General features: G+C 49.1%; 1 long non-coding RNA gene across 1 annotated transcript; it reads right to left on the reverse strand.

Moving 5' to 3' along the window:
- Positions 1-1,450: 1,450 nt before the first annotated feature.
- On the reverse strand, positions 1,451-6,607 carry LOC134734367 (uncharacterized). Its single transcript, XR_010117583.1, has 3 exons — positions 6,425-6,607; positions 5,356-5,482; positions 1,451-2,955 (listed from the first exon to the last, which is right to left on the reverse strand). It is a non-coding gene; the product is annotated as an uncharacterized lncRNA (long non-coding RNA).
- Positions 6,608-11,999: the final 5,392 nt, after the last annotated feature.

Below are 11,999 nucleotides of genomic sequence, written 5' to 3' on the forward strand. Positions count from 1 at the left end.
CCCCATCAAATTAGTCATTCCTCAGACAGGCTGAGGTGTCCTCTGTAGACCAAATATCTGGAGGTCAGAACACTGAGACGCTGGTTATGTAAAGGCAGGGTGTGAGTTGGTGAGCTCATCGAGAAAATGCTTCCTGGGCTGGGTGCAGTGGCTCACACCTGTAATCCCAGCACTTTGGGAGGCTGAGGTGGACAGATCACCTCAAGTCAGGAGTTCAAGACCAGCCTGGCCAACATGCTGAAATTCCGTCTCTACTAAAAAATATCAAAATGTGCCAAGCGCAGCAGCACATGCCTGTAATACTAGCTCCTCAGGAGGCTGAGGCAGGAGAACCGCTTGAACCCAGGAGGCAGAGGTTGCAGTGAGCCAAGATTGCACCACTGCACTGCAGCCTTGGCGACAGAGCAAGACTCCGTCAAAAGAAAGAAAGAAAAGAAAGAAAGAAAGAGAGAGAGAAGGAAGGAAGGAAGGGAGAGAGAGAGAAAGAAGAAAGAAAGAAAGAAAGAAAGAAAGAAAGAAAGAAAGAAAGAAAGAAAGAAAGAAAGAAGAAAGAAAGAAAGAAAGAAGGACAGAAAGAAGGAAAGAAAGAAGGAAAGAAAGAAAGAAGAGGCTGGGCGCGGTGGCTCATGCTTGTAATCCCAGCACTTTGGGAGGCCGAGGCGGGCGGATCACGAGGTCAGGAGATCGAGACCACGGTGAAACCCCGTCTCTACTAAAAATACAAAAAATTAGCTGGGCGTGGTGGCGGGCGCCTGTAGTCCCGGCTACTCGGAGAGGCTGAGGCAGGAGAATGGCGTGAACCCAGGAGGCGGAGCTTGCAGTGAGCTGAGATCGCGCCACTGCACTCCAGCCTGGGCGACAGAGCGAGACTCCGTCTCAAAAAAAAAAAAAAAAAAAAAGAAAGAAAGAAAGAAGAGAAAATGCTTCCTGGAGAAGACAGGAGGAGGCCTGGGCTGCTCTGGGCCCAAGCTCTGGGCTTTCTCAGTTCCCAAGGGAGTGGCTTTTCCAGAGAGACACAGTCCTGACCCAGGCCTGGGCCTATGGCAGTAAGTCCAGTTCCCCCTTCCTACTCAGATTCTCCCAGGGTCTCTGGATTCCTTTCAATAGGACCCCCATGGGAGAGGGGACAAGGCCTGAGTATTGAGGATCTGGGGAGGGGCTGAGACCCTGGGATCCTCCTCCATGTGTGTGTGTTTGGGCCTCACAGATCTGGAAGAATATACCCTATCCTGAGACCTTTGATGTCTATATAAGCCGCTTGTTCTCACAATAGACAAATGCTACCTTCCTGCCTCTACCCCTGAGGCCCCTGGGTCCTGGTGTGGAATGTGTGGGCCTGACCAGCCGGGGATGGGTTCCACTATTCACATTACTCAATGACACACTGGCCTCCTGGTGGAAACTTCCCCATTTGGTGGAGAGACCACACCTTTGTTTTACATTTGTGTAACCCTGACGAAAGGCTGTAGGTCTCCTGGGAGTATGATCTTGGCTGTGGAATGACCAGGCTTCCTTTTTTTCTCCTTCGGTTCTGCTTCTTCTTTTTTAACCCTCCTACCTTCTCCTGCCCTCACCAGTTCCAAGTGAGGTCACCATTCCAATGACCTCTCTCCACCAAAGCCTTGCCAAGACCCCACCAGCTTCCCGTTGCATACCTGACAGAGGAATCCCCGCCTCCTGGGCCCTTATTCTCGTAATCACAGCCCACTCCCTCCCCAAATGGGGCCAGAATTGCTCTGTTTGTTTTTGCTTTGGATTTTATTAAATTTTTTATTTTAAGCGAAGTTACACGTAAGCACAGATTTCTCAGAAATGTACAAAGGTTAGTCATGAACAACTGCAGCCCTGACCCATCTCCAGGGTGGCCACTTTCAACTCTTGAAACGGATTCTTGGGAATGTTCATTTTCATGTCTCTAAATAACATCTCACATAGTTTCTTCTTGATCTGTGTAGTTTTAGGAGTTTTTTCTTGATTTCCTGCCCTGGGAGACGAGGAGTTCTTTTAGCTCCTGTTGCCTCACACCCACCCCCGCCTCTCTCTTCCCAATACAGCCACACCGTAGAGGGTAATTTTGATTATATCGCTATTCTGTGTTGACATTTTCTGACTATGTAAACACTATGGCCAGCTGAGCCATATGGTAGACTAGGATAATTTTTTCCACCTTTCTTTTAAATCTGGGCAATAACCAGTTCATGGCAGCCTCAGACATCACAGCTTAGCAATGGTTTGGTTCATGTGACCCCAGCCACTGACATCACCAAACCAAACCCTTCACTGCTTCTTGAGAAACATCTGTGGTCAGACTAATGGTAACTTTACCAAGAAGACATGGTCCAAACACTCACTGGTATCTTCTTGCTTTATGTGTCACAAGAGGCCACTGAATGGCTGCTCTGAGGTAGATGCTGAGTCAGAGTGAGTGGTTTGAATTCAGCCTCTGCCCTCTGTGGCTATGTGACCTTCGGCAAGTTACATATCCCCTGTGAGCTTTGGTTTCTTTATTTGCAAAATGAAATTGAAGGATGGAACCGCCTACTGATTGGGATAAACTGAGATGCACATGTAATGTACGGAGCACATGGAAAGAATGACAAACGGTGGGCATTATTATTACTACTGGGTTAATTATTAGTAGGGGCTCTTTTAGTGAATATTCCAGAATGAAGAAACAGCATGCTTCAGAAACATTCAGGGTCGGGCGTGGTGGCTCACGCCTGTGATCTCAACACTTTGAGAGGCCAAGGAGGGTGGATCATCTGAGGTCAGAAGTTTGAGACCAGCCTGACCAACATGGTGAAACCCCATCTCTACTAAAAAATACAAAAAATTAGCTGGGTGTGGTGGCAGGCGCCTGTAATCCCAGCTACTTGGGAGGCTGAGGCAGGAGAATCCTTTGGACCTGGGAGGCAGACGTTGCAGGGAGCCGAGGTCACACCATTTCACTCCAGCCTGGGCAACAAGAGCAAAACTCCATCTCAAAAACAACAACAACAACAAAACAACAGCAGCAACAACAACAACAAAACCCACTGAGGACTGTTAAAGTAGTTAACAGTCATGTGCCCCATCTCCCTAAGGACACAGCCCACTTGAGCTATCTCCGAAGAGCACAGTCTGTGTCCGGGCACTAAGCAGGGCCTTAGCCAGGCACTGGAGGATGGAGGTGTAAATGGGTGGGATCCCTGGACACAAGGAAAGGGACTGGTCTTCCCCACTCCTCCCTATTCTGTTTTTTTATGGTGTCACTCAACTAATTTGGGTTTACTGGGGGCATCGTCCTCCAACAGGGACCTATGTCATATTAGTCTCAGCTACCTCTGGTTGCACCTTGGAGAGAGTTGACCACCTGACCCCTTCCAGCCCCTTTCATGTTTATTTGGGAGGGGGTGTTCGTCATATATAGTATGTGCTAATTTTAAGAGATTCAAACGGTGCAGAAGTATAAAAGAGAAAATTTAAAATCTTTTTTCTACCTTAGAGGTAAATGCTGTTAACAGTTTGCCATGCGCCCTTCCAGGATTTTGTTTTCTATGCTTTAAATGTGTGTGGGGGACCGTGCACTGCGGCTCACACCTGTCATCACGGCACTTTGGGAGGCCGAGGCAGGTGGATCACTTGAGCCCAAGAGTTCTACACCAGCTTGGGAAACATGGCGAAACCTTGTCTCTACTAAACATATAAAAATCGACTGGGCATGGTGGCACACACCTGTAGTCCCAGCTTCTCAGAAGGCTGAGGTGGGAGGATGGCTTGAGCTTGGGAGGCGGAGGTTGCAGTGAGCCAAGATCGCGCCACTGCACTCCAGCCTGGGAGACAGAGTGAGACCCTGTCTCAAAAAAATAAAAATAAAATAAATGTGTATGTGTCTGTGTGTGTGTGTGTGTAGAATTAGTTCAAGTATTACATTCAGTTACAGTATATGAATATAAGGCATATATAGTAATAAAATAAGATCACACTGTACTTTCAATTCTGTAACTTGCTTTTTCATACAATAATGTACCATGGGCCACATTCCAGTTGGCTCTAGATATCTTTGGCAGTGTGCTGTGTATGTTTTTGTGGGTTGCCTTCCATTTTTACCAAGACAAGCAATCCTGCGCTAGTCTTGCTCTTGCATATATCCTTTTGCATTTGTGCTAATATTCTGTTGAAAGTAGGTTTCTACAGAGTGAAGATGAGGAAAACAGCTCAGGGGTTACTCCTCAGCCATGTCTCTGGGGCCTAGCCCCCTCCTCCCAGATGACCCTCTCCAGCTTCCCTAATTACCCCCACCTCCCTCCACTAACCCACCACTCCTCCCAGGAAATGTCTATTCTTGGCTAGGCCGAGGCAACCAGGACGTTTCATGTGTGGCTGAAAGCCCGAAACCTTCCTTTGCTACTGGTTCTCATGGAAGACGAAACTAATTCAGCCACTGGGATTTTATGGTGCACATCCTCTTTTCAGCCCGTGACCGAGCCTGTGCTGTGCCTTTACCTGGTATGAGGGTAAAACTGCTTGCAGATCAGAAATGATTACTATTCCTGCCTTTGGCCTTTCCACAGAGCTCCCAGTTTCATATAAAGAGGAAACTGAAACCCAAAGAGGGAAGTGGCTCACCCAGGGCCTGCCCCTGGCCACTGGGTCAGAATTTGGGTTTCTGGACATGGGCAGTGGGGGCGGGAGTGTGAGGTGGAAATAGGTCACAGAAGTGGGGGAGCAGAGCTATGCACCTGGCTCTCTGCCAGGATTTCCCATTCAATCCCAATAGCCATGCTAGGAGATGGAGGTGGCATCATGTCCATTTTCCAGAAGAGGAAACTGAGGCAGATCTGGGTGTGAAACTAGAACCGTCAAACTTCTAAAACTCCCCATCCATCTTCCCCTGATTTCCAGAATATGAGATCTGGGGTGCAGCTCCCAGGTTTGGGGGTCTGAGGTAACCAACAGCCCTTCCAGGTGTTCCTGCCCTCCTCCCTCCCCAGGAGCACAATTCCCGTGAGGACGCCGGCTCCTCTTCCAGGAGGGCCCAAACCTGAAGAACCCCAGCCAGGCTGCTGGAGGCTTTGTCTCCCCTCCACACACAGCTGTGAGACTTGCAGAAAGCCTGACAGACTCCCACCTCCAACAGGGTTGGAGCACGTGGATCTCTGGCCTCTGCACCCTTGGGTGGGCAACGCTGGTGACTTCTCAAAGATCACATAGCAGAGTAGGATCCAAGTGGCAGGAAGAACCTCCATGTTCTCCTTTCCACTCCTTGGCTGGCAGATCAGCCTGTGCTCTGGGGAAAGGGGCGAAGGCTCCTCTGGAGCAGCCTAAAGGGCTGGGGCTAAGGGAAAGCCCAACTGGGCTCCCCCATTCACTCACCCTCTGCACCATCTTGGGCAGGACCTTCCTCCTGAAGACTCCAGCCTCCTTCCCAAACCCAGCCTGGTTGCTGGGCACTGGGCACTGTCAACAAAGCACTCCCCATGGGGCCAGCTCTTGCCAGGGACTGAGAACAGTGATCCCCCGGAAGAAGCCTGTTAGCCAAGGCTAGATTCCGGGGAGAAGCGGGGCTCGCTGGGAGCAGCTCCTGCTGGCTTTGTGTTTGAAGCAGTTATCAGGAAATGCCAACGGCTTCTTGGGCCTATAGCCTCCTTCCTTCCCTCACACCTTCTGAAAAGGTGAGCTCCTGGAAGACGGAGCCCCTCAGACAAACCCAGCTTACCCTCAGCTCCAACGCCCAGCTCCACCCCCTCGGCCCGTTTTGCTGTTTTGCACCACCCTGGGCTGGCCAGAGCTCTCTAGTCTCCTCTCTGCTCTTCCCTAAGCTGTTCTGTCATTTTCCAATTCTTAGTATTGTTTTTTCCAAATAAAAGCAACACAGGTTTACTGTTAAAAAAAAAAATATTACAAGCTGGGCTCAGTGGCCCACTACTATAGTCCCAGCTACTTGGGAGGTTGAGGTGGGGGGATTGTTTGAGCCCAGGAGTTAGAGCCCAGCCTTGGCAACATAGTGAGAGACCCTATTTTTTTTTTTCTTTTCAAAACAAGGCGTCACTCTGTCGCCCAGGCTGGAGTGCAGTGAGGCAATCTTGGCTCACTGCAACCTCTGCCTTCCAGCTCAAGTGACCCTCCCACCTCAGTCTCCCAAGAAGCTGGGACTATACGTAGGTGCCACCACACCAAGCTAATTTTTAAAAATTTTAGTAGAGATGGGGTTTTGCTATGTTACCTGGACTAGTCAGAACTACTGGGCTCAACGGATCCACCTGCCTCAGCCTCCCAAAGTGTTGGGATTATAGGTGTGAGCAACCTCACCTGGCACTCACTTCTTAAAAGAAAAGAAAAGATTGCAGAAATGTCTAAATCTAAAGTAGAGGAAGAAAACCAGCCCCCACCCCAGTCCCAGACATACCGTATTGTATGATAAGCTCAAACTACACAGACTAACCTGCACCTCATTTCTTCAAGGAGATTTCTTTGAAACAAAAACTGATCGTGTCCCTTCCATGTTTAAATTACTCCCACGGCTTCCTACCACTCTCAGATAAAGTACACTCCTGATCTTGGCTATCAGGCCCTGCCGGCCTCTGCTTCAGTCTAGAGCCTCCCCCTCCCAGCCACACTGCCTGCTTTCAGGCTCCTGTCCTCCCTCTTTCTCCACCTCTTTTCTTCTCTTCCTTCCTCTCTTTTCCCTTTTGCTTTTGCACAGGTGGAGCCCCAGTCCCCATCTGGAGTGCTGTTCACCTGGTGACCTTCTGCTCGCCTTTCAGATCCCAAATGACTTCCTCTGAGAGGCCTTCTCAGATCCCCCTGCTGGTGGAAAGCCCTGCTTCCTCTTGTCACAGCTGCAATTTTAAATTCACATCTGACTGGTGGTCTTGCTTCCCAAAACCATCCAGTTCAAGACTAAACAATTTAAGGGGGCAGAGCTCTGTTTTGCTCAGTATTCTCTCCCAGTGCCTGGCACATTGTGGATGCTCAATAAATACTTGGATGTATGGACATAATAAGTACTAATTATCTGATTGCTTACGTGGGCCAGCACAATGCTGGGCATGGGGAACTCAGGGGATTAATACAACAAGGGCAGGTTCTCAAAGGCTGGGGGTTAGCAAGCCAGGGATGAGGCAGGCAGGGGTTTGGGTAAGTGCTAGAATGTGATGTCAAACAGTTACAAGGGCATGGCTTTCGACGTCCTTTTGTGATGTTGTTAAGTCATTGCCTGATTGTCTTCTCTACCGTTCCTGTTAAACACAGGCCCCTGGAGAAGGGAGTCTGCTTCTACTTTTCTTCCCTACTTCCCTGCAGCCCATGGCCTCCCCCTTAGCTCTTAGCCCAGGCCAGAGGTCTACAGAATATGTGTATTAAAAGACTGGATGGATGGATGTGTGGATGGGTGGATGGTTGGATGGATGGATGGGTGGATGGATGGATGGATGGGTGGATGGATGGATGGATGGATGGATGGATGGATGGATGGATGAAAAAGCTAAAAAAGCTAGCAGGGCCTCAGAGATTCTTTATTCTTACTGTGATTTTTCAAATGAGAAACTGAAGTGTAAGAGAGGTGGAGTACATCCTTAGTCACTTCCTCTCTTTGAGAACTTATATTGATTTTTTCTTTTCAGTCTATAAACATGTTGAAATATCCTTCACTCTAAACAAAACAAAACACCTCTTTCTCTCTTCCCTACAACCTTTCCCTTGAGCTAGGACTTCCCCCTTTCCTTTCACTGCCAAACGTCTTGAAGATCTTATAAAATTCACCCACTGGACTTCCTCATCTCCCATCACCCCTGGACCTCTAGCTTTTGGCTTCCATCCACATCAACATAGCAACGGATCTGAAGTTGCCACTCACTAGAGACCTTCTAGGCCTGGGGTCCTTCCTTGGCCCAGGTAGTGTTTGGCATTGTCACCATATCTTCTCTGAACCCCAGAGGCACTGCTCTGCACAGGGGCCACTCTTCCTGTCCAGAAGGCTGATCTCTTCTGGGACCTTTAATGGCACCCCTTGCTTCTAGCACCTTCCACCACAGCTCTGGCCTCAGCCCCTTCTTTGCTCTCGTTCTGTATTCTCTCAACATTACTGAGTGCCTCTGGGTGCCTGGCGCCATGCTAGGCTCTTGGCTTCATCACCTTGTGTAATCCTCAGGCTGACCCTCTGACACAGGTGTATTAGTGTTATCCATGCTTTACAAGTAGAGAAGCTGAGAAGCAGTGAAGATAAGTCAATTGCTCAATCCTACACAGTTGGTAAGTGGCATCTTTGGGCCTCGAATAAAATCTTGCTGTTTTCAAGCCTGTACTCTTGGCTGCAAAGCCACAACTTTTTCTTAGCAGTCTCAGCCATACTCAGGCCTCGCATCTCTTTTTACAACCCTCAAGTTAGTGTTTTCAGAGGGAACCTCCTTTTGGAATGCCAGATTTGCTCTTCCAAAGTCCTGATGAAATTTGTTCTTAGATATCCCTTTAAAATCTCCAAGCCAGACTCCTCAGGTCGTTTGCTCTCTTGATCTAAGGGCAAATCCTTCCCTGCCACCCTCCGGCTCACCTGCAATGTCAGCCCCATCCCTGCCCCTTGCCCAGTCTGCCATGATCTCCTCCTGTCTCCTCTTGCGTCTGACCTCCCTCTCTGTGTGTTCTGAAATAGTCTGGTGCTCCCTGCAGTTCCATCCCTGCTGAGAGAGGACCCTCCCTGGATTCCCTTCCTTCATGTCCCTTTGACCACTAGAAATCCTTTGTATCTAGAAAATAGGCAGGCAGGAAATGTTTTAAACATCAACAGTGGTTACCTCCAGATGAGGGGGATCCAGGTGACTTATTTTCACATCTGTTCAGTATTTTCCAAATTTCCTATAATGAGGATGTTTTACTTTATAATCAGAAAAGAACTTGTTAAGATAATTTCAGAAATTAATCTTATTCATCTGCCCTGCCCACTTCCTCTTTGAACCCCGTCTGTAGCCTGGTTCACGTGAGGCCTCCTTCAGGTCCTACTGGGGCTGCCTTGGCTACTTGAGAGCCAGACATTTGTTCGCACATGATGATCTGCTTGGTCCCTGCAGCCTCCTCCCCAGTGCCCTGGGTGTACTGGGGCACCCCACAAATGCAGGAGAAGCAGTTAAAATAGACATATTCAAAAGAATGTTCATCAAAGAAGTAAGAGACTGGAGACCCTTTAAATGTCTATCCAGAGAGGCCTGGTTAAATAGCACATAGGAGGTCTAGGGGCTTGCCTATACCCCTGAGAAAGAAAGACATAGTGTGCAGTAAACCACCATGGCACACATTTACCTATGTAATAAACCTGCACAGCCGGGCACAGTGGCTCAAGCCTGTAATCCTAGCACTTTGGGAAGCCAAGGCAGGTGGATCACAAGATCAGGAGTTTGAGACCAGCCTGGCCAATATGCTGAAACCCCATCTCTACTAAAAATACAAAAATTAGCCAGGTGTGGTGGCGGGCACCTGTAATCCCAGCTACTCAGGAAGCTGAGGCAGGAGAATCGCTTGAACCCGGGAGGTGGAAGTTGCAGTGAGCCGAGATTGCGCCACTGCACTCCAGCTTGGGCGAAAGAGCGAAACTCGTCTCAAAAAAAAAAAAAAAAAAAAGAAAAGAAAACCTACACATCCTGCACAAGTACCCCTGAACTTAAAATAACAGTTGAAAAAAAATGAAAGTCATAGATCCCAGCTGCCAATATGAACCAATTTCCAAAAGATGGTATTAAATTTAAAAAAAATTCCAGTAAAATATACATAGAATGTTCCTATTTATTTAAAAAATAAAAGGATAGCCACATACACACACATATATGTATGTATAGATACCTAGAAGATATTTTTGGAAGGATATCCTCAAACTGGTAACAGCAATTGCTTTGGGAAAGGGATGAGGGACAGGGGAACTGGATAAAAAACATCGGAGAGGCCGGGTGCGGTGGCTCACGCTTGTAATCCTAGCACTTTGGGAGGCCGAGGCGGGCGGATCACCAGGTCAGCAGATCGAGACTACGGTGAAACCCCGTCTCTACTAAAAATATAAAAAAAAATTAGCCGGGCGTGGTGGCGGGCGCCTGTGGTCCCAGCTACTCGGAGAGGCTGAGGCAGGAGAATGGCGTGAACCCGGGAGGCGGAGCTTGCAGTGAGCCGAGATTGCGCCACTGCAGTACAACCTGGGCGACAGAGCGAGACTCTGTCTCAAAAAAACAAAAAAAAACAAAACAAACAAAAAAAAAAACATCGGAGAAGGTATGAGCACTGTTTCTGTTCAGTTTAAAAAACTGTTTGCATTTACCTTTAAAAGAAGAATACAACCAAAGGGGCTGGGCGTGGTGACTCATGCCTGTGTCCCAGCACTTTAGGAGGCCAAGTCAGGAGGATGGCTTGAGCCTAGGAGTTCAAGACCATCCTGGACAACAAGCTGAGACCCTTATCTCTACAAATTTTTAAATATTAGCTGGGTATGCTGCTCGGGAGGTCGAGGCAGGAGAATCGCTTGAACCCGGGAGGCAGAGGTTGCAGTGAGCAAAGATCGCGCCATTGCACCCCAGCCTGGACGACAAGAGGGAAATGCCATCTCAAAAAAAAAAAAAAAAAAATTAGCTGGGTGTGGTGGCGGGTGCCTGTAGACTCAGCTACTCAGGGGGCTGAGGTGAATGGATCGCTCGAGCCTGGGAGGTCAAGACTGCAGTGAGCTGTGATCATGCCATTGCACTCCAACCTGAGAGACAGAGCAAGATCTTGTCTCCAAAAAACAAACAAACAAAAAAATACAAAAAAAGAAAAACAACAAAAAGCAACTTCCAATTGGTAGGTTCGTAACCTACCCAGAAGCCCACAGCCATGAAGTGGGAGGACCCCCAGGCACTTTGTACCACTTCTGAGGCTTCCTCTCTCCCCCTTCTCTTCTAATGGTTCCTTCCTGGGGCAGGGGTATACCAAACAAAATCCCCCCAATCCATCCCTGCAGCTGGAGTCTGGGCCCTATTCCAGCGAGGACCCTTGTGCACTGAGGCAGGAACCCCAGGCTGAGAGTTAGGGACAGATTCCCCCAGCTCACCATGTGCCCCCTCCTAGGGGAAATAACTCCTCCCCAAAGCAGGTTGATCACCACAGGTTTGTTGGCACAGGGTGATTCGCTGCACCCTCGCTGTGCACTCTTCTCAGGGTGGAGAGCGCCAGCTGACATCAAGGTGGTGACTCAGCACCTTAGCAGCTGCTCCTCCAGAGGAAAAAGCCTTGCTGGCACGTGCCGGGCGTGGTGGGTGGGATGTGGTGGGAAAGACAGCCTGGCCTGGCCTGGCTTCTCCACCAGTGGGGATACTGTGGGCTTGGCCATGGCCAGAGGGCTCTGGGCATCATTTATCTCCCCCTGCATTCAGGTCCTCCCTTAGGGGGCAGAGATTGGACTGGGCACAGCCTTGCAGGCTGCCAGCCAGGGAGGAAATTGTCCTCAGCATAATAATAATTTATACTTCTTTATAGCCTCTTATCTGCAGATCTCAAAGCACTGAAAAGCTCAGATATTGTCTGCAGGGTGAGAATTTGCCTGGACCAAGAGCTCTGCAGCCAAAGTCAAGATCAGCTGAAGCCCTCTTGCTCGCAAATGGGGCTCACACACTCGCTACCTTACTCACCCAGGCCTGGGGGCCCAGCTTTGTCCCTGCCGTGCCCCTGCTCAGCCACAGGCACTGAAAGCCATAGTCTTTGTCACTCAAGACCAATTCAGCTAATGGCCAGAGCCACCTAAGGGGGCTCCCCACCCCTGTAAGTGTCCCACTTGGTGGGCCAGGCTAGGAATGTGGGCAGGTGGGAGGAACCCTGGCTTGAGACCCAGTAGGCCTTGGTTCTCAAAGCTGGCCACTTATTGGATTGATGTAGCCCTTCTTCCACCCGGTCCTCTGTTTCCTTACCCAGTAAAAGGTGTTTGGAATCCTCCAGGGATTACAAACCATGCTAAACAAAATCTTGGCCTTTTCCAAGGGAGCTTCATGGCTTTTGTGAATACTCAATTCAAA

This window comes from Symphalangus syndactylus, chromosome 2 (genome assembly GCF_028878055.3).
Source record: "Symphalangus syndactylus isolate Jambi chromosome 2, NHGRI_mSymSyn1-v2.1_pri, whole genome shotgun sequence".
In the NCBI taxonomy this organism is placed as follows: Eukaryota; Metazoa; Chordata; class Mammalia; order Primates; family Hylobatidae; genus Symphalangus; species Symphalangus syndactylus.